At 39.9% G+C, this 24610-nt stretch overlaps 1 pseudogene; it reads right to left on the bottom strand.

Moving 5' to 3' along the window:
• The window catches only part of LOC116362024 (zinc finger protein 271-like), a 39728-nt pseudogene that overhangs the window by 6075 nt on the left and 9043 nt on the right, over positions 1 to 24610 (bottom strand).

Below are 24610 nucleotides of genomic sequence, written 5' to 3'. Positions count from 1 at the left end.
CTGATCAACCTATTGTGTGTATTGAACATTCATATTGGACTGTAGCAGCTAGCTAACTGGCTACTGATCAACCTATTGTGTGTATTGAACATTCATATTGGACTGTAGCAGCTAGCTAACTGGCTACTGATCAACCTATTGTGTGTATTGAACATTCATATTGGACTGTGGCAGCTAGCTAACTGGCTACTGATCAACCTATTGTATGTATTGAACATTCATATTGGACAGCCTTACCTATAGAGTAGCACCACCACCCATCAGCCCATTCTCTTCTTGATGTCAAAGCTGCAGTGTATTGTTGCTATAGGAGTTTATGATTAATAATCCTATTTCAAGACACACTAAGATGTCACCATACTATTCATTTAAAGCCCCTCTGTCAGATATAAACCATCAGAGTGGGAAACCAACTGACATGGAAACAATGGAGCAAATGTATCACTATCAGAGGGGTCTATTATGACATCAGATAGAACTACTCAGACATTCCAAATCAGGTTTCATCCATATAATGAAGGTGGATATTGATCCAACAATTTCCAAAGTAATGACCGGGCTGATGGAAACAGGATTTGTATGACAATAAAATAATATCTCTCTCATCCATAATAATCTCATCATGTAGGTAGCCTACCAACACTGTATATGTGAGCTGTTGGCTACAGTGCACGGGACAAGAGCACGTTTGTTATATAACTCAACGGTTTTTCAAAACCATCAGTAGAGTTGAAAATGCAATGGAAACCCATTCAACTTCCATTTTTCATTCAGTACATGGGAATTCAACAGCAAAACATTTTTTCCGTGCACTACTTCATCACGCAAACTTCTATCCGCAATAAATCTGTTTGATGCAAACGTTTCCGGTGGGAAAATGCGTATATTGTTTTATGCAGATTTGAGAATATTCACATGAAAATCTGTCGCAAATTGCATGGAAATTTAGCTACTAAGGTGGATATTGATCCAACACCTGCTGCTTATTCAAACCGTCCCACTGGGCACAGACGTCAGTTCAACATCTAGTTTCTATTTACATTTCTTTGATTCGTCAACTAAAGTGAATTCAACACAAAATGTCCACCGTCATTGGATTTAGGTTGCCAGTTGGGTGAAACACAAAATGTCACCAGTAGCTGGTTACCAGTTGTGTGAAAATTAATACAAATACCTTATGTAGATAGATTTTTACAAATCCAATCCGTTTTCCACATTGATCAAACATCATCACATGGATTTGTTTTGTTCAAATCAAATGCTAATGGTCACATACACATGGTTTGGCAAATGTTATTGTGGTGGGAACATTGTATTTAGCTAGGATTTCATAAGGCCAGGAATGTCATTGAGAATAACAATAGATGTTATTGGTCACATACACATGGTTAGCAGATGTTATTGGTCACATACACATGGTTAGCAGATGTTATTGGTGACATACACATGGTTAGCAGATGTTATTGGTCACATACACATGGTTATCAGATGTTATTGGTCACATACACATGGTTATCAGATGTTATTGTGAGTGTAGTGAAATGCTTATGCTTCTAGATCCGACAGTGCACTCATTTTTCAACCACTCTACACATTTCTTGTTAACAAACTATAGTTTTGGCAAGTCGGTTAGGACATCTGTGTTAATGACACAAGTCATTTTTTCAACAATTGTTTACAGACAGATTATTTCACAATCCCAGTGGGTCAGATATTTACATACACTAAGTTGACTGTGCCTTGAAACAGCCTTGGAAAATTCCAGAAAATCATGTCATAGCTTTCGTAGCTTCTGATAGGCTAATTGACATCATTTGAGTCAATTGGAAGAGCACCTGTGTATGTATTTCAAGACCTACCTTGAAACCCCCAACCGTGAAGCACACAGGTGGCAGCATCATGTTGTGGGGGTGCTTCGCTGGAGGAAGGACTGGGGCACTTCACAAAATAGATGGCATCATGGGTGGGGAAAATTATGTGAATATATTGAAGCAACATCTCAAGACATCAGTCAGGAAGTTAAAGCTTGGTCGCAAATGGGTCTTTCAAATGGACAATGATGCCAAGCATACTTCCAAAGTTGTGGCAAAATGGCTTGAGTGAGGAGACCGAAGCCAGGCGTGACCCATACAGAATTAAAACAACATTATTCTTAATGAGAAATATAATCGAATAAACAAATGTTTGCATAAACAAAGACATGAAAACGGGTGGGAACATTGTATTTAGCTAGGATTTCATAAGGCCAGGAATGTCATTGAGAATAACTATAGACAATAGTTAATGTTGCTCGTTTAGGGATGAAGATAGTGAAGGTTTATCTATGTTAAGGATGTTTTTAATTTGACGTGGAAACAACATTTATTCAACTAGTGGGAGGCTTGTAAATTCCCACAGGAAAGTGGAATGAGGAACTCTTCATTGAGACAATCATGAAACAGCAATCTGTGGGTGAGTTGTAGTGGATATTATAATATAAGGATCTGCTGGAGTCCAAGTCAAACCAATATTTTTTTTTCTGAGCTCAGAGAGAACAACAGAGTTTGGTATTTGGTATTTTAATTGGATCCCCATTAGCTGTTGCAAAAGCAGCAGCTACCCCTCCTGCGGTCAACACAAAACATAATTGTCACGTCTCTCGTCAGAAGGCATGGACCAAAGCGCAGCGTGGTTCATGATTTTTATTTCATCAAAAAACATTCGAACAAAATAACAAAGAGAAGAACGAACAGTTCTGTAAGGCAAATCAACTATACAGAAAACAACTACCCAAAAAACACAGGTGGAAAAAGGCTGCCTAAGTATGATTCACAATTAGAGACAACGATAGACAGCTGCCTCCGATTGGGAACCACACTCGGCCAAAAACAAAGAAATACAAAAACACAGAAAAAGGAACATAGAATGCCCACCCTAGTCACACCCTGGCCTAACCAACATAGAGAATAAAAGCTTCTCTATGGCCAGGGCGTCACAGCCGCTCTGTTCTGGGCCAGCTGCAGCTTTACTAGGTCTTTCCTTGCAGCACTGGACCACACGACTGGGCTATAATCAAGATTAGACTAAACTAGAGCCTGCAGAACTTGGCTAGACCTCTCCCCAGCTTTACAACCATTGAATCTATATGTTTTGACCATGACAGTTTACAATCTAAGGTAATGCCAAGTAATTTAGTCTCCTCAACTTGTTCAACAGCCACACAATTCATTACCAGATTCAGCTGAGGTCTAGAACTTGAGGAATGATTTGTACCAAATACAATGCTCTTAGTTTTAGAGATGTTCAGGACCAGATTATTACTGGCCATGCATTCCAAAATAGACTGCAACTATTTGTTAAGGGTTTCAGTGACTTCATTAGCTATGGTTGCTGGTACTTATATAGTTGAATCATCAGCATACATGGACACACATGCTTTGTTTAATGCCAGTGGCAGGCCATTGGTAAAAATAGAAATGAGTAGAGGGCCTAGAGAGCTGCCCTGCAGTACATCACACTTCATATGTTTGACATTAGAGAAGCTTCCATTAAAAACACAATTACACAATTTTTTCCAACAGTTTGCTAAGAGCTGGCAGCAAGCTTATAGGTCTGCTGTTAGAACCAGTAAAGGCCGCTTTACCACTCTTGGGTAGTGGATTAATTTGGCTTCCCTCCAGGCAAGAGAACAAAGACCTTCCTCTAGGCTCATATTAAAAATATGTCAGATAGGAGTGGCTATAGAGTCAGCTACTGTCCTCAGTAGCTTTCCATCTAAGTTGTCAATGCCAGGAGGTTTGTCATTATTGATCGATAACAATTTTTCCACCTCTCCCACACTAACTTTACAAAATTCAAAACTTGCACTGCTTTTCTTTCATTATGTTTTTTTACAAGTTTTTTTTCCATCATTCTTTATATCATTGATCTTGGCTTCATAATAAAGTTGAATATTTATTTATTTCACAATGGGAGCAGTGTTAAGGCTTCTCTCCTGCGTGTATTCTCTCATGTTGTTTCAGGCTCCCTGACCGGTTAAAACACTTGCCACACTGGGAGCAGTGGTAAGGCTTCTCCCTTGTGTGTTTTCTTTCATGTTTTTTCAGATCCCCTGACTGGGTGAAACACTTGCCACACTGGGAGCAGTGGTAAGGCTTCTCCCCTGTGTGTATTCTCTCATGCTGTTTCAGGGTCCCTAACCGGTTAAAACCCTTTCCGCAGTGGGAGCAGTGGTAAGGCTTCTCCCCTGTGTGTATTCTTTCATGTATTTTCAGATCCCCTGACTGGGTGAAACACTTGCCACACCTGGAGCAGTGGTAAGGCTTCTCCCCTGTGTGTATTCTTTCATGTATTTTCAGATCCCCTGACTGGGTGAAACACTTGCCACACCTGGAGCAGTGGTAAGGCTTCTCCCCTGTGTGTATTCTTTCATGTTTTTTCAGATCCCCTGACAGGGTGAAACACTTGCCACACCTGGAGCAGTGGTAAGGCTTCTCCCCTGTGTGTCTTCTCTCGTGGTTTTTCAGATCCCCTGACTGGCTGAAACACTTGCCACACTGGGAGCAGTGGTAAGGCTTCTCTCCTGTGTGTACTCGCTCATGGTTTTTCAGATGCCCTGACTGGCTGAAACGCTTGCCACACTGGGAGCAGTAGAAAGGCTTCTCCACTGTGTGTATTCTTTCATGTTTTTTCAGATGCCCTGACCGGCTGAAACACTTTCCACACTGGGAGCAGTGGTATGGCTTCTCCCCTGTGTGTACTAGCCCGTGCCGTTTCAGGTTCCCTAACCGTTTAAAACACTTGCCACAGTAAGAGCACTGGTGTCTTCTTGCTGGTTTGGACATCCCTGGCTCTGGTTCCTCTGAGTCTGGTCTTTCTCCTGCCAAAGACAGTGTTTAAAAGAAAAATAGAGGCCGAAAGAAACCTCCACATGATAAAACTTGCTACGAGGGTAAATCCTAATCAGATCCCTCAATAACCTAAGACCAGTTTTAACAATCTTAGTGTGGGATTGGGATTGTGGCTTAGTGGGGTTTTCTAGGTAAGTCTATGGTTGCCTGAAGTGGTTCTCAATCAGAGGCAGGTGTTTATCGTTGTCTCTGATTGGGAACCATATTTAGGCAGCCATATTCTTTGAGTGTGTCGTGGGTGATTGTTCCTGTCTCTGTGTTTGTTGTCACCAGATAGGCTGTATAGGTTTTCACGTTACGTTTGTTGTTTTTGTATTGTTCGTTTTTTCGTCGTCATTAAACATGTATCAGGAATACCACGCTGCATTTTGGTCCGACTCTCTTTCACCTAAAGAAAACCGTAACAGGGTGCCCTGAAGCCTTCTTCACAACAATTGAACCGCTCTCCTTGAAGTTCTTGATGAACCGATAAATGGTTGATTTAGGTGCAATCTTACTGGCAGCTATATCCTTGCCTGTGAAGCCCTTTTTGTGCAAAGTAATGATGACGGCACGTGTTTCCTTGCAGGTAACCATGGGTGACAGAGGAAGCACAATGATTCCAAGCACCACCCTCCTTTTGAAGCTTCCAGTGTTGGGGGGGGGGGGGGTCTGTTCATTTGCATGGCAAAGAGGGACTTTGTAATTCATCTGATCACTCTTCATAACATTCTGGAGTATATGCAAATACTCATCATAAACTTTGACGAAAGACACATGTTTTACATATAATTAAAGATACACTGGTTCTTAATGCAACCGCTGTGTCACATTTTCTTTTAAACGTTATGAAAAAAGCATACCATTCAATAATCTGAGACAATGCTCAGAAGTAAATATATTTCTCCGCCATGTTGGAGTCAACAGAAATACGAAAATACATCATAAATATTCCCTTACCTTTGATGATCTTTCATCAGAATGCAGTGCAAGGAGTCCGAGTTCCACAATAAATCATTGTTTTGTTCCATAATGTCCATTACTTGTGTCCAATTAGCTACCACGTTTAGTTCACATGTCCAAAAATAGGCGCTGGTCCAGGCGAACTCGGACAAAAACTTCAAAAAATTATATTCCAGGTCGAATAAACTGGTACTCTACTAAGTAGAGAATCAATCTTCAGGATGTTATTATCATATATATCCAATAACGTTCCAACCGGAGCATTCTTTTAGTCTACAGAGTAATGGAACGCAAGGCGATATAATGACTGGCATTCTGCCAGACCAGTGACTTAAATAGCTGCCATCCGGTCCCACATTACACTAGAGGCTTCATTCCACGTTCTACTGACTTGTTTTTAAGTCGAAGACACAAAGCACATCAGTAACATTTCCCCGTTGTCGAAAGGGTTCGACACCTGCTGTTTAAATGGCCCAATTTCTTATTTAGACGTTCACAGATTTTCAACATTTTGATTATCACTGATGTCATATTTTGGGTAAAGTAAAAAATAAGGTGAAATATTTGGAAAGATGTTCCTAAAACTGATAGTAACTGCAATAAACAAATTATAAACGCAACATGTAAAGTGTTGGATGTTTAATGAGCTGAAAAAAAAGATTGCAGAATGTTTTACATCCCTGTTAGTTAACACATATTTTCTGCCAAGATAATCCATCCACCTGACAGGTGTGGCAAATCAAGAAGCTGATTGAACAGCTTGATTATTACACAGGTGCACCTTGTGCTGGGGAAAATAAAAGGCCACTAAAATGTGCAGTTTTGTCACACAACACAATGCCACAGATGTCTCAAGTTTTGAGGGAGCGTGCAATTGGCATGTTGACTGCAGGAATAACCACTAGAGCGGTTACCAGATAATTGCATGTTCAATTCTCTGCCCGAAGCCGCCTCCAACGTCATTGTAGAGAATTTGGCAGTACATCCAACTGGCCTCACAACCACAGACCACATATAACGAACAACGCCAGCCCAGGACCTCCACATCCTCTGAGACCAGCCACCCGAGTTTTATTTCTATTTGTAATGAAGCCCTTTTGTGGGGAAAAACTAATCCTGATTGGCTGGGCCTGGCTCCGCAATGGGTGGGCTTATGCCCTCCAGGGCCCACCAATGGCTGCTCCCCTGCCCAGTCATGTAAAGTCCATAGATGAGGGCCTAATTTATTTATTTACAATGAATGACTTATATGAGCTGTAAATCATTGAAATTGCTGTTTATATTTTGGTTCAGTATACACACAGACAGTGCATTCGTTAAGTATTCAGACCCCTTCACCTTTTCCATATTTTGTTAAACAGGAAGTGGAAAATCCGAGGTTTGTAGTTTTTCAACTCAGCCCCTATTGAAGAGACAGTGGGATATTGGTTATGTTGCACTTCCTAATGCTTCCACTAGATGTCAACCTTCTTTAGAACTTTGTTTGATGCTTCTACTGTGAGGGGGGGCTGAATGAGAGGGGAATGAGTCAGAGGTCTGGCAAAGTGCCTTGGTCTCGTGACGCGCGGTCATGAGAGAGTTACAGACAATGGAATTCTCTGGTTGGAACATTATTAAACTTTTATGATAAAAACATCCTAAAGATTGATTCTATATATCGTTTTATATGTTTATACGACCAGTAATATAACTTTTTGGAATTTTCATCCGATCTTTCCGCAGGAAGTTGCACGCGCGTTTCGATTTGTTTACCAAACGCTAACAAAAGGAGGTATATGGACATAAATGATGAACTTTATCGAACAAATCAAACATTTATTGTGGAACTGGGATTCCTGGGAGTGCATTCTGATTAAGATCATCAAAGGTAAGTGAATATTTATAATGCTATTTCTGACTAATTTTGACCGAGCAACATGGTGGATATTTCTTTGACTGGTTTAGGCTCTGAGCTCCGTACTCAGATTATTGCATGGTATGCTTTTTCCGTAAAGTTTAAAAAAAAATCTGACACAGCGGTTGCATTAAGGAGAAGTTTATCTAAAGTTCCATGCATAACACTTGTATTTTCATCAACATTTATAATGAGTATTTCTGTAAATTGATGTGGCTCTCTGCAAAATCACTGCATGTTTTGGAACTACTGAACATAACACGCCAATGTAAAATGAGATTTTGGGATATTAATATGCACTTTATCGAACAAAACACACATGTATTGTGTAACATGAAGTCCTGTGAGTGTCATCTGATGAAGATCATCAAAGGTTAGTGATACATTTTTATCTCTATTTGTGCTTTTTGTGACTCCTCTTTGGCTGGAAAATTGGCTGGGTATTTCTGTGACTTGGTGGTGACCTAACATAATCGTTCTTGGAGCTTTCGCTGTGAAGCATTTTTGAAATCAGACACTGTGGCTGGATTAACAAGACTTTTATCTTTAAAATGGTGCCTAATACTTGAATGTTTGAGAAATTTGATAATGAGATTTCTGTTGATTTGTATTTGGCGCCCTGCAATTTCATTGGCTGTTGGCGGCAGAACCCCGTTCCCATACAGGTTAAGACTCCATAATGTTTCATCATTAGATGCTACAGTCCTCCTTTAAGACCCCATAATGTTTCATCATTAGATGCTACAGTCCTCCTTTAAGACTCCATAATGTTTCATCATTAGATGCTACAGTCCTCCTTTAAGACTCCATAATGTTTCATCATTAGATGCTACAAGCCTCCTTTAAGACTCCATAATGTTTCATCATAAGATGCTACAGTCCTCCTTTAAGACTCCATGTTTAGAATGTGTCTGGAAGAGCTACTCTATTCTACTCTCATCCTTTCAGTTTTAATAATATTTAATAATAATGTTATAACAGGTAATAACTAACTTTAATAACTAGGGTTAATACCTGCCTGGCGCCCCAATAACATATTTATTTACCCCCCTCTAACAATACTGCTACAGAATTAGCATAGTAGGCCATGTAATTTAAGGCAATCTGAAATATTTAGGACTAACTTATTCCTTGCCACCCATTCTGAAACTCACTGCAACTCTTTGTAAGTGTTGCTGCCATTTCAGTTTCCGTGGTAGCTGACGTGTACAGTGTTGAGTCATCCGCATACAGACACACACTGGCTTTACTCAAATGTCGTTGGCATGTCGTTGGTAAAGATTGAAAAAGGTAGGTGCCAAACAGCTGCCCCGGGGAATTCCTGATTCTACCTTGATTGTGTTGTACAGGCTTCCATTAAAGAACACTCTCTGTGTTCTGTTAGACAGGTAGCTCTGGGGGCGGCAGGTAGCCTAGTGGTTAGAGCGGTAGGCCAGTAACCAAAAGGTTGCTGGATCTTATCCCCGAGATGACATGGTAAAACTCTGTCGTTCTGCCCCTGAACAAGGCAGTCCTAGGCCGTCATTGAAAATAAGAATTTGTTCTTAACCGACTTGCCTAGTTAAATAAAGGTTCGCTTTTATTTTTTTACTCTTTATCCACAATATAGCAGGGGGTGTAAAGCCATACGTTTTTTCAGCAGCAGACTACGATCGATAATGTCAAAAGCCGCACTGAAGTCTAACAAAACAGCCTAAACAATATTTTTATCATCATCAATTTCTCTCAGCCAATCAGTCATTTTTAAGTGCTGTGTTTATTGAATGTCCTTCCCTATAAGCCTGATCACAGCTTTCCTCAGTATTAGTTCATTAATTAACAGTGTCTAGAGTTTAGTTTGCCTGTTCAACAGTCTTGTAAAGATATGGGGGTTGACTGGGACAGGCAATGTAATATCCATGTTTATAGGATAAGTTTTTGTAAAACAAGCACCTTACATTGGATCATCTTGAAATTTTCTCTCTAAAGCTAACTTTCATCAAGGTTTTATATGGTCTATTGGTTTCTCTCTTTTCATTGTCAGAATCCTTTTTCAGTGTTATGATATTCATGACATCCATATCCACCACTCTATCTTCCTGTCAACTAACAGAACTCCACTGGTTGTCCTGGTAACAGATACCAGTGGGCAGATCTATTGTATTTGTTCAAACTAAACTACAGCACTTACTTTGATGAGTCAAATCTGATCCTTTCATCTCTTCCCCTCCTCTCACAGTTCCACTCAGCCCCGTTGTTTTCTTGAAGTCCACCAGCAGCACAGACAACCTCTTCATACCCAGCAGTAAGGTGCTACCAGGAGAGGCACGACACATGGACTCCGGGAGGGAGGAAGGGCTAGCGTTGTCCTGGTAACCATAAAGAGGGGACACAGACGCACATCATTATGGATGCTGATGTCACTGTTGTCATAAAGTGCTCTACAGAAACCCAGCCCAAGCCGATAAAGCAAGCTGTATGCTAGACCAGACCAAGCTGTACCATCTGGTGTTCTGATCTGGAGAGACTCTTCTCTGCCTCGTCAGCATCAGGATGTTGTTGAGGCTCCGCAGAGGATCCACCATAGTCATGTCTCTCTCCTGTGTGAATGAGAACATCAAACAGATGGTAAACTTATGATCTTCTATTGCAATCACAGATTCTTACAAGAGGCATGAATATGTCTAAAAAGAGCCTAAAATGGCCACTTTCATCTTGATTTCATAAAAAAATATTTGTGATGCAAATGTAAAAGGGTTGTTCCACAAAATGGGTGCCTTTTTATATTTTAAGTAGAACATATGCACCAATATTGAATTTTAAAAGACTGTTATACTAGATGAGGGGAACTTTAATGTCGACCACATGGAGAATTCAATACATCTAATTGAAAAGTCCCAAAAGTATATGAACCAATGGCAGATCGACCATTTAACAATTCCTACAGTAAGAATGCTCATTAAAAACCCCACATTAGTTCAACAACTGCATAGTTTGTGTCCCTGTTTTTAAGACAGTACTCACTGGTGTCAATCGGATCTTCTGTCTCCTCCTTTTTCACTCTCAAAACGTCTTCCTCCTTCACGTTTATTAAGATAGCATCCTCTTCCTCTCTAAAATGTTCTTTCTCTTCTTTCACTATAACAGCCTCCTCTTCCTCCTTTTTCATTCTGAAATATTCTTTCTCCGTAAAGCAGACCTCCTCTTCATTAGCAAGGGAGGAGTAGTTCAGTGAGCTCATGGTCAGGGATGTTAGCTAGCTAGCATTAGCGACTAGCCTAGTGCTAACCTCAGTATCAATCTTTAACAAGTTTGCAAATTGAACAAGCACATTAGGTTAAAGTTCACCAGTAGATACGTCAACCGAAATTTGTATAAAACACTGAGATTTGCTAATGTACAATAACATGGTCCAAAGAATAAATCTTTTAGTTTTATTGTCAAGCAGGCTACCGAGGTGGTTGAAAGAGTTGGCGCCTTGTTGTTCCTGAAGAAGTGTCCCGTCCAGTCCATTATACGTCACGCAAGAATCATCACCTGAAAGACGCACATCGCCATCTGCTGGCTGGAGTGGGTAACGCAGTTTGGAAACAATAGGTACTACACTGTTTGTGTTGGAAAGAACGTCATAATAATTTAACAATAAACTGATATATTTTCTCTTACGTCTTACAAATGATACTTTCCTGTACACAGACGTAGAAGCTTAATATGAATATGTGGATGATGAATAAATACTTCTACGAATAGGTAGTGTGTTAAAACACATTTGTGTTAATACTCTGTTCATTTTTCACATTCGTTTTTATTAGATGTGACCATACTTTTCCCTTAAAGCCACGCTCTATACGATACAAATCATACTGTAAGCAATAGAGCAAATGCAACAGAATCGGCTGAATGAATTCACCCCTGATGATGCGTAAACACAGTTCACTTTCACAACTGCCACGTTGTATTTCCTCTCACATCAATTCGCTCACCTTTTCCCTTCGCTTGTGGACGTCAATGCACAACACATCAGCTGTAGGTGACCAGGTGTTAAAACCTTTCCAAACCAAACCATTTCATATCTGCTACACACAGCCTACATCGTTGTCACCATATTAGCTAAAGTAACGTCATAGTCAACACAGCTAATATAAGTAACTTGTTAGCAACCTGCTACAATCATGACAGAGCTCCTCTGTGGAGATGCTACATGTTTCATCATTAGATGCTACAGTCCTCCAACAATGGATGTCATATGAATCTTTACCACTTGCTCTGTAATAGGAGTAGTATTTTTCCTCGACTCACCTGTGTCCCCGCACATTGACTCTGTTACGGTACCTCTGGTATATAAGCTCCACATTGACTCTGTACTGGTACCTCCTGTATATAGCCTCCACATTGACTCTGTTACGGTACCTCCTGTATATAGCCTCCACATTGACTCTGTTCCGGTACCTCCTGTATATAGCCTCCACATTGACTCTGTACTGGTACCTCCTGTATATAGCCTCCACATTGACTCTGTTCCGGTACCTCCTGTATATACCCTCCACATTGACTCTGTTCCGGTACCTCCTGTATATACCCTCCACATTGACTCTGTACCGGTACCTCCTGTATATAGGCTCCACATTGACTCTGTACCGGTACCTCCTGTATATAGGCTCCACATTGACTCTGTACCGGTACCTCCTGTATATAGGCTCCACATTGACTCTGTACCGGTACCTCCTGTATATAGCCTCCACATTGACTCTGTACCGGTAATACCTTGTATACAGCCTCCACATTGACTCTGTACTGGTACCTCCTGTATATAGCCTCCACATTGACTCTGTACCGGTAATACCTTGTATACAGCCTCCACATTGACTCTGTACTGGTACCTCCTGTATATAGCCTCCACATTGACTCTGTACCGGTAATACCTTGTATACAGCCTCCACATTGACTCTGTACCGGTAATACCTTGTATACAGCCTCCACATTGACTCTGTACCGGTAATACCTTGTATACAGCCTCGCTGCTGTTATTTTACTGCTGCTCTTTAATATAAATTATTTGTATTTTCATACATAACACTTATTTTTCTTAAAACTGCATTGTTGGTTAATTAAGGGCTTATAAACTGCATTGTTGGTTAATTAAGGGCTTATAAACTGCATTGTTGGTTAATTAAGGGCTTATAAACTGCATTGTTGGTTAATTAAGGGCTTATAAACTGCATTGTTGGGTAATTAAGGGCTTGTCAGTAAGTATTTCACTGTAAGCATTTCACTTGTATTTTGATTTCATTCATACATTCTTACATTCATTTATTAATATAGAAAATATAAATGTTTCAATTTTTTAAATATATTGTTGAATATAATATACTTTAAAGGTATATTAGTTCCAGGATCTCTGCTAGTGTTAAAGTTATGGGCAATTTAATACAGAGAAATTAGCATAGTAGAACATGTAACTTAAGGTTACCTAACATAACCCCTGTTCTATGATATTATAAGCCTCGTTAGGGGCGGAGTCTAGGGAGATCCAATCAAACAATATCTGTCAAGCAACAGCTAATAGCAGACGACTCCACTTCCTATATAGGGCCATAGTCTCTCCCGTCTTCACATCTAAGTACGTTTGTCTTCCATGTGTGAAAGGTAACCTGGTGAATATTATAGCATCAGGGTTCTGTTAGGTAACCTGGTGAATATCATAGAATCAGGGTTCTGTTAGGTAACCTGGTGAATATCATAGAATCAGGGTTCTGTTAGGTAACCTGGTGAATATTATAGCATCAGGGTTCTGTTAGGTAACCTGGTGAATATCATAGAATCAGGGTTCTGTTAGGTAACCTGGTGGATATCATAGAATCAGGGTTCTGTTAGGTAACCTGGTGAATATCATAGAACCAGGGTTCTGTTAGGTAACCTGGTAAATATTATAGAATCAAGGTTCTGTTAGGTAACCTGGTGAATATCATAGAACCAGGGTTCTGTTAGTTAACCTGGTGAATATCATAGAATCAGGGTTCTGTTAGGTAACCTTCCGTTCTATTTCAATGACTTGTTAGTCTCTCACTTTGGGTATATAGTCAACAACCATAGAGCTCATATACTCTCTGATGCCAAGTCTAGACAGGATCATCCCTCAGAGGTCCCCACTCTACTCACCGTAGGTACACTTCAACTGTGAGAGACGGAATCTAAAACATAAATCCAGAAAATGACATTGTATGATTTTTAACTAATTAATTTGCATTTTATTGCATGACATAAGTATTTGATTTCATTTCATTCAGTACATGGGAATTCAACAGCAAAACATGTTTTCCGTGCACTACTTTATCACGCAGAATTTTATCCGCAATAAATCTGTTTGATGCAAACGTTTCCGGTGGGAAAATGCGTATATTATTTTATGCAGATTTGAGAATATTCACATGAAAATCTGTCGCAAATTGCATGGAAATGTAGCTACTAATGTGGATATTGATCCAACACCTGCTGCTTATTCAAACCAGCCCACTGGGCACAGACATGAGTTCAACATCTAGTTTCTATTTACATTTCTTTGATTAGTTGACGAAAGTGAATTCAACATGAAATCAACACAAAATGTCCACCTGTCATTGGATTTAGGTTGCCAGTTGGGTGAAACACAAAATGTCACCAGTAACTGGTTACCAGTTGGGTGAAAATTAATAGAAAATACCTTATGTAGATGGATTTTTACAAATCCAATCCGTTTTCCACATTGATCAAACATCACATGGATTAGTTTTGATCAAATCAAATGTTATTGGTCACATACATATGGTTAGCAAATGTTATTGGTCACATACACATGGTTAGCAGATGTTATTGGTGACATGCAGATGTTATTGGTCACATACACATGGTTAGAAGATGTTACTGGTCACATACACATGGTTAGCAGATGTTATTGGTCACATACACATGGTTAGCAGATGTTATTGGTCACATATACATGGTTAGCAGATGTTATTGGTCACATACACATGGTTAGCAGATGTTATTGGTCACATACACATGGTTAGCAGATGTTATTGGTCACATACACATGGTTAGCAGATGTTATTGGTGACATACACATGGTTAGCAGATGGTATTGGTCACATACACATGGTTAGCAGATGTTATTGTGAGTGTAGTTAAATGCTTATGCTTCTAGATCCGACAGTGCAGCAGTATCAAACAGATGATATCTAACAAATTCCACAACTAAACCTAATACACATAATCCAGTAAAGGAATGGGAAATATAGAAGTAGAAAACATGGATGAGCAGAAACACAGCAGCTAAGATGCAATATATAGTGAAAAATAGATAGTGAAGGATACAGTATTTACAGTTGAAGCTAAAGATTACATACACTTAGGTTGGAGTCATTAAAACTCATTTTTCAACCACTCTACAAATGTCTTGTTAACAAACTATAGTTTTGGCAAGTCGGTTAGGACATCTGTGTTAATGACACAATTCATTTTTCCAACAATTGTTTACAGACAGATTATTACACAATCCCAGTGGGTCAGAAGTTTACATACACTAAATTGACTGTGCCTTTAAACAGCCTTGGAAAATTCCAGAAAATTATGTCTATAGCTTCTGATAGGCTAATTGACATCATTTTAGTCAATTGGAAGAGCACCTGTGTATGTATTTCAAGACCTACCTTGAAACTCAGTGCCTCTTTACTTGACATCATGGGAAAATAAATAAAAATCTGCCAAATGGTAGACCTCCACAAGTCTGGTTCATCCTTGGGAGCGATTTCCAAATGCCTGTAGGCGTCCTCTGGTCTGATGAAACAAAAATAGAACTGTTTGGCCATAATGACCATCGTTATGATCGGAGGAAAAAGGGGGATGCTTGCAAGCCGAAGAACACCATCCCAACCGTGAAGCACACAGGTGGCAACATCACGTTGTGGGGGATCTTCACTGCAGGAAGGCAGGCACTTCACAAAATAGATGGCATTATTGGTGAAAATTATGTGAATATATTGAAGCAACATCTCAAGACATCAGTCAGGAAGTTAAAGCTTGGTCGTAAATGGGTCTTTCAAATGGACAATGATGCCAAGCATACTTCCAAAGTTGTGGCAAAATGGCTTAAGGACAACAAAGTCAAGGTATTGGAGTGGGCATAACAATGCCCTGACCTTAATGCTATAGAAAACAGAGCATTTGCGTGACCCATGCAGAATTAAAACCATATTCATCTTAATGAGAAATATAATCGAATAAACAAATGTTTGCATAACCAAAGACATGAAAACGGGTGGGAACATTGTATTTAGCTAGGATTTCATAAGGCCAGGAATGTCATTGAGAATAACAATAGACAATAGTTAATGTTGCTAGTTTAGTGATGAAGATAGTGAAGGTTCATCAATGTTAAGCATGTTTTTTAATTTGACGTGGAAACAATGTTTATTCAACCAGTGGGAGGCTTGTAAAAGCCCACAGGAAAGTGGAATGAGGAACTCTTCATTGAGACAATCATGAAACAGCAATCTGTGGGTGAGTTGTAGTGGATATTATAATATAAGGATCTGCTGGAGTCCAAGTCAAACCAAGATTCTTTATTTCTGAGCTCAGAGAGAACAACAGAGTTTGGTATTTGGTATTTTACTAGGATCCCCATTAGCTGTTGCAAAAGCAGCAGCGACCCCTCCTGAGGCCAAAACAAAACATGACACAATTGTCATGTCTCTCGTCGGAAGGCATGGACCAAAGCGCAGCGTGGTAAGTGTTCATGATTTTTATTTAATCAAAAAACATTCGAACAAAATAACAAAGAGAAGAACGAACAGTTCTGTAAGGCAAATCAACTATACAGAAAACAACTACCCAAAAAACACAGGTGGAAAAAGGCTGCCTAAGTATGATTCACAATTAGAGACAACGATAGACAGCTGCCTCCGATTGGGAACCACACTCGGCCAAAAACAAAGAAATACAAAAACACAGAAAAAGGAACATAGAATTCCCACCCTAGTCACACCCTGGCCTAACCAAAATAGATGATAAAAGCTTCTCTATGGCCAGGGCGTGACAGCCGCTCTGTTCTGGGCCAGCTGCAGCTTTACTAGGTCTTTCCTAGCAGCACTGGACCACACGACTGGGCTATAATCAAGATTAGACTAAAATAGAGCCTGCAGAACTTGCTTTGTGGAGAGTAGTGTCAAAAAAGCAGAGCATCTCTTTATTATAGCTAGACCTCTCCCCAGCTTTACAACCATTGAATCTATATGTTTTGACCATGACAGTTTACAATCTAAGGTAATGCCAAGTAATTTAGTCTCCTCAACTTGTTCAACAGCCACACAATTCATTACCAGATTCAGCTGAGGTCTAGAACTTGAGGAATGATTTGTACCAAATACAATGCTCTTAGTTTTAGAGAGGTTCAGGACCAGATTATTACTGGCCATGCATTCCAAAATAGACTGCAACTATTTGTTAAGAGTTTCAGTGACTTCATTAGCTATGGTTGCTGGTGCTTATATAGTTGAATCATCAGCATACATGGACACACATGCTTTGTTTAATGCCAGTGGCAGGCCATTGGTAAAAATAGAAAAGAGTAGAGGGCCTAGAGAGCTGCCCTGCGGTACATCACACTTCATATGTTTGACATTAGAGAAGCTTCCATTAAAAACCCTCTGAGTTCTATTAGATAGATAGCTCTGAATCCACATTATGGCAGAGGTTGAAAAGCCATAGCACAAACATTCTTAAACAACAGGTTATGGTCAATAATATCAAAGGCTGCACTGAAATCTAACAATAGAGCTCCCACAATCTTCTTGTTTTCTCTCAACCAATCATCAGAACCTCTCACAACCTCATCAATTTCTCTCAACCAATCATCAGTCATTTGAGTCAGTGCAGTACATGTTGAGTGCCCTTCTCTATAAGCATGCTGAAAGTATGTTGTTCATTTGTTTACAGAAATATAGCATTGTATTTGGTAAAACACAATTTTTCCACCTCTCCCACTAACTTTACAAAATTCGATACTTGCACTGCTTTTCTTTCATTATGTTTTTTTTCATCATTCTTTATATCATTGATCTTGGCTTCATAATAAAGTTGATTATTTTTGTTGAGTTTGGTCACATAATTTCTCAATTTGCAGTATATAAGCCAGCCAGATGTGCAGCCAGACTTATTAGCCACTCCTTTTGCCCCAACTCTTTCAAACATCGTTTTTAAATTCCTCATCAATCAATGGAGCCTTAACAGTTCTAACAGTCAGTTTCTTAACAGGTACATGTTACTCAATAATTGGAAGAAGCAATTTCATCTGGTAAAAACAGGTCAACACATTATAAGGCTACAATATAAGACGATGGGAGCACTGTGTATGTTATCTGATGAATTGTAAGAAAAATGAGATGTGAAATATCAATATACACGCTAAGAGAAGTAATTTCTCTCTCCTGTGTGGATTCTCTAATGACATTTAAGTGATTGTTATGAGTAATATGTTTTCCCAAAGTCTAAGTATTTGTAAGCTTTCTCCTCTGTGTCATGCTCTTTCAGGCTTCCTAAATGGGCAAATGCTTTGCACCCTGGGAGGAGTGGTAATGCATCTCCCCTGTGTGTATTCTCTCATGCTGTTTCAGGGCCCCGAACTGGTTAAAACCCTTTTTCAGTGGGAGCAGTGTTAAGGCTTCTCCCCTGTGTGTACTCGCTCATGTCGTTTCAGAGTCCCTAAATGGCTAAAACACTTGCCACACTGGGAGCAGTAGTAAGGCTTCTCCCCTGTGTGTACTCGCTCATGAGCTTTCAGGTTTTCTGACCGGTTGAAACACTTGCCACACTGGGAGCAGTGGTACGACTTCTCCCCTGTGTGTACTAGCTCATGTCGTTTCAGATTCCCTAACTCGCTAAAACACTTGCCACACTGGGAGCAGTGGTAAGGCTTCTCCCCTGTGTGTATTCTTTTGTGTTTTTTCAAATCCCTTGACTGGCTGAAACACTTGCCACACTGGGAGCAGTGGTAAGGCTTCTCCCCTGTGTGTACTCGCTCGTGAGCTTTCAGGTGTTCGACCGGTTGAATAACTTGCCACACTAGGAGCAGTGGTAAGGCTTCTCCCTTGTGTGTACTCGCTCATGAGCTTTCAGGTGTCCTGACCGGTTGAAACACTTTCCACACTGGGAGCACTGGTGTCGTCTTGCGGGTTTGGACGTCCCTGGCTCTGGTTCCACCGAGTCTGGTCTTTCTCCTGCCAAAGACAGTTAATTTTTTAAAATAGATACACGAATGAAACCTCCACATGATAAAACAACCTTGCTACGAGAGTAAATCCTGATCAGATCTCTCAATAACCTGAGGCCAGTTTTAACAACCATAGTGTGATTTTAAAACAAATGTAGAGCTTCCTGGTAATTACTTATATGTTTACACTACTTATTTTATTCATGCTGTTTTACAAGTCAGAACACAAAAAAACTAGACAGTTCTCGGACACTGAAGACACAGACATCACTGGATTCCAATTGAGCAGGTGGTTCTAAATATATAACTTTCATAGCTGTATGACTCTGGTTCCACCGAGTCTGGACTTTCTCCTGCCAAAGACAGTTTATTTTTTTAAATAGATACACGAATGATACACCTTTTCCAAATGTTGTTACATTTCAGCATTATTCTAAAATGGATTAAATTGTTTTTCCCCCTCGCCAATCTAAACTCAGCAAACAAAGAAACGTCCTCTCACTGTCAACTGCGTTTATTTTCAGCAAACTTAAGATGTGTAAATATTTGTTGGAACATAACAAGATTCAACAACATTCAAAACTGAACAAGTTCCACAGACATGTGACGAACTGAAATTGAATAATGTGTCCCTGAACAAAGGGGGGGGGGGGTTAAGTACTGCACTGCATCACCTCATGAACTGCACCAGATTTGACAGTACTTGCAGTGAGATGGATATAAATATGAACTTTATCGAACAAAACATACATGTATTGTGTAACATGAAGTCCTATGAGTGCCATCTGATGAAGATCATCAAAGGTTAGTGATTAATTTTCTTTATTTCTGCTTCTTGTGACTCCTCTCTTTGGCTGGAAAATGGCTGTGTGTGTTTGAGGCTCTGATCTAACGTAATTATATGGTGTGCTTTCACTGTAACGCTCTTTTGAAATCAGACACGATGGGTAGATTAACAAGAAGTTAAGCTTTAATTTGGTGTATTGCACTTGTGAATGTATGAAAGTTACACATTTCTAAAAAATATTTTGAATTTCGCGCTCTGCCTTTTCAGAGGAATGTTGTCGAGGGGTTCCGCTAGCCATAAGAAGTTTTAAGACTCCATGTTTCATTAGATGCTACAGTCCTCCTTTAAGACTCCATCGTGTTTTCCTGTTCAACAGTCTTGTAAAGATAGGGGGGTTGACTGGGACAGGCAATGTAACATCCATAATGTTTTAAGGAAAGGTTTCTGTAAAACACGAACTTCACATTGGATCATCTTGAAACTTTCTCTCTAAAGCTAACTTTCATCAATGTTTAATATGGTCTATTGGTTTCGCTCTTTTCATTGGCAGTGTTATGATATTCATAACATCCATTTCCACTAGTCTATCTTCCTGTCAACCAACAGAAGTCTGTTGGTTGTCCTGGTCACAGATAACAGTGGGCAGATCTATTTTATTTGTTCAAACTAAACTCCAGCACTTACTCAGTTAAATCTGATCCTTTCATCTCTTCTCCTCCTCTCACAGTTCCACTCAGCCCCATTGTTTTCTTGCAGTCCACCAGCAGCACAGACAACCTCTTCATACCCAGCAGTAACGTGCTACCGGGAGAGGCACGACACGGGGACTCTGGGAGGGAGGAAGGGCTAGCGTTGTCCTAGTAACCATAAAGAGGGGACACAAACACATATCATTATGGATGCTGATGTCACTGTTGTCATGAAGTGCTTTACAGAAATCCAGCCCAGACCCAGATAGAGCAAGCTGTATGCTAGACCAGACCAAGCTGTACCATCTGGTGTTCTGATCTGGAGAGACTCTTCTCTGCCTCGTCAGCATCAGGATGTTGTTGAGGCTCCGCAGAGGATCCACCATAGTCATGTCTCTCTCCTGTGTGAATGAGAACATCAAACAGATGGTAAACTTATGATCTTCTATTGCAATCAGAGTCTTACAAGAGGCATGAATATGTCTAAAAAGAGCCTAAAATGGCCACTTTCATCATGATTTCCGAAAAAAATATTAGTGATGCAAATGTAAAAGGGTTGTTCCACAAAATGGGTGCCTTTTTTACATTTTAAGTAGAACATATGCACCAATATTGAATTTTAAAAGACTGTTATACTAGATGAGGGGAACTTTAATGTCGACCACATGGAGAATTCAATACATCTAATTGAAAAGTCCCAAAAGTATATGAACCAATGGCAGATCGACCATTTAACAATTCCTACAGTAAGAATGCCCATTAAAAACCCCACATTAGTTCAACAACTGCATAGTTTGTGTCCCTGTTTTTAAGACAGTACTCACTGGTGTCAATCGGATCTTCTGTCTCCTCCTTTTTCACTCCCAAAACGTCTTCCTCCTTCACGTTTATTAAGACAGCATCCTCTTCCTCTCTAAAAGGTTCTTTCTCTTCTTTAACTATAACAGCCCCCTCTTGCTCCTTTTTCACTCTGAAATATTCTTTCTCCGTACAGCAGACCTCCTCTTCATTAGCAAGGGAGGAGTGGTTTAGTGAGCTCATGGTCAGGGATGTTAGCTAGCTAGCATTAGCGACTAGCCTAGTGCTAACCTCAGTATCAATCTTTAACAAGTTTGCAAATTGAACAAGCACATTAGGTTAAAGTTCACCAGTAGATACGTCAACCGAAATTAGTCTAAAACACTGAGAATAGCTCATGTACAATAACATGGTCCAAAGAATCAATCTTTTAGTTTTATTGTCAAGCAGGCTACCGAGGTGGTTGTAAGAGTTGGCGCCTTGTTGTTCCTGAAGAAGCGTCCCGTCCAGTCCATTATACGTCACGCAAGAAGCATCACCTGAAAGACGCCCATCGCCATCTGCTGGCTGGAGTGGGTAACGCAGTTTGGAAACAATAGTTACGACACTTATTGTATTGGAAAGAACGTCATAATAATTTAACAATAAACATATATATTTTTTCTTACGTCTTTCAAATGATACTTTCCTGTACACAGACGTAGAAGCTTAATATGAATATGTGGATGATGAATAAATACTTCTACGAATAGGTAGTGTGTTAAAACACATTTGTGTTATTACTCTGTTCATTTTTCACATTCGTTTGTATTAGATGTGACCATACTTTCCCCTTAAAGCAACGCTCTATACAATACAAATCATACTGTAAACAACAGAGCAAATGCATCACATGCAAATAGCACTTGATTATCTGTAGTGCTATACACGGAGTCTACAAAACATTAAGAACACCTGCTCCTTCCATGACTTAGACTGACTAGATGAATCCAGGCTAAAGCTATGATCCCTTATTGATGTCACTAGTTAAATCCACTTCAATCCGTGTAGATGAAGGGGGGAGACAGGTTAAATAAGGAATTTTAAGCCTTGAGACATGAGACATGGTAGACAAAATATTTAAGTTACTTTGAATGGGGTATGGTAGTAGGTGCCAGGCGCCCCGGTTTGTGTCAAGAACTGCAACGCTGCTGGGGTTTTCAGCTCAACAGTTTCCCATGTGTACAAAGAGTGGTCCACCACCCAAACAGTGGTGGTCAGTGCCGTTTTAGATGAGGCAGGACGATTTGTTTATTCATGGCCTTATTTCTATTACAGCATATTCGATGACTGTCATTCATATTCCGTTCATGTAACAGCGGTAGGTTTAGGCTACTACATGATACTAACATTTCCCCTATACCCATCATGTAACAGCGATAGGTTTAGGCTACTACATGATACTAACATTTCCCCTATACCCATCATGTAACAGCGATAGGTTTAGGCTACTACATGATACTAACATTTCCCCTATACCCATCATGTAACAGCGATAGGTTTAGGCTACTACATGATACTAACATTTCCCCTATACCCATCATGTAACAGCGATAGGTTTAGGCTACTACATGATACTAACATTTCCCCTATACCCATCATGTAACAGCGATAGGTTTAGACTGCTACATGATACTAACATTTCCCCTATACCCATCATGTAACAGCGATAGGTTTAGGCTACTACATGATACTAACATTTCCCCTATACCCATCATGTAACAGCGATAGGTTTAGACTGCTACATGATACTAACATTTCCCCTATACCCATCATGTAACAGTGGTAGGTTTAGACTACTACATGATACTAACATTTCCCCTATACCCATCATGAGGTAGCAACGTAGCCTATGAATGAAAGTTTAGAATGTAGTGGTCAAGTTCCTCAGTGCTCCGTTCCTCTCCTTGCTTCTTTTGTATGCTGTTCTCCACTGTTTACGCTTCTCATTTTAATATTAATTAGTAAAAATGAATTGTAATAACAAGGTTTAAATTAATTCTATATTTATTTCAATTCATTTATACTGGACATTTCAATTTATATACAGAATCAGTCAGTGGGACTAAAATATTACCAGAGCTCAAGAATGACCCAAATACTGTTAGAATAGAAATGGTTTTCTCTGTCTGTTATTTTTTCACATTTAAATGTGGCCATACAACTCCCTTAAAGTGAAGGTAGCTAAATGTAACCACATGTAACATATGGATCTGCATTAGTATAGCATCACAAGTCCCAATGCAAAGTTACACCTCTCTTTTCTATTTTTCCAGTACATAAAACCGATCAGAATTCCAAAGAATGCCGAAGTCATGTCAGAATTGTTTTTTTTACAGGCTGTGAAGTAATATGGAGGACCCGGCTAGCCCCTACAATGTCAACTCTGACAGAAATATCTTCAAATAGATCACTGCAAATGAAACCAAATCGTGTGCACTCATGACTAGTGGTTGTCTGTCATAGTTGAAGTGTACCTATGATGAAAATGACAGGCCTCTCTCATCTTTTTAAGTGGGAGAACTTGCACAATTGGTGGCTGACTAAATACTTTTTTGCCCCACTGTATATATATTTATGCACAGTGGGGAGAACAAGTATATGATACACTGTCGATTTGCAGGTTTTCCTACTTACAAAGCATGTAGAAAAGCATGTAGAAAAGCATGTAGAGGTCTGTCATTTTTATCATAGGTACACTTCAACTGTGAGAGACGGAATCTAAAACAAAAATCCAGAAAATCACATTGTATGATTTTGTGAGTACACCCCTCACATTTTTGTAAATATTTAAGTATATCTTTTCATGTGACAACACTGAATAAATTACACTTTGCTACAATGTAAAGTAGTGAGTGTACAGCTTGTATAACAGTGTAAATTTGCTGTCCCCTCAAAATAACTCAACACACAGCCATTCATGTCGAAACCGTGAGTACACCCCTAAGTGAAAATGTCCAAATTGGGCCCAAAGTACACGTCCTGGTAATCTGTCTGGCCCTGCATTGTGATCTGAGGACCCATGCCAAACCTTGTCTCCTGAGGGGGAATAGGTTTTGTCGTGCCCTCTTTATATAGCCAAATTATTTTTCACCCAGGAAGCTTGTTGTGCACTGCTGCCACTACCATGCCTGGAGTCCATTTTGACTTTGTTGATATGAGCTGTGTTAGCGAGCTGCGATAGCGAGCTGTGCGGCTAAGCAGCTAACTGCCTATGTAACAGTATAACTTTAGACCATCCCCTCGCCCATACCCGGGAGCGAACCAGGGACCCTCTGCACACATCCACAACAGCCACCCACGAAGCATGGTTACCCATCGCTCGTTACCCAAAAGCCGCGGCCCTTGCAG

Source organism: Oncorhynchus kisutch, unplaced genomic scaffold (assembly GCF_002021735.2).
Source record: "Oncorhynchus kisutch isolate 150728-3 unplaced genomic scaffold, Okis_V2 scaffold782, whole genome shotgun sequence".
Lineage (NCBI taxonomy): Eukaryota > Metazoa > Chordata > Actinopteri > Salmoniformes > Salmonidae > Oncorhynchus > Oncorhynchus kisutch.
The sequence above is the reverse complement of the archived record's forward strand: the minus strand, read 5'-3'. Positions and strand labels throughout refer to the sequence as shown.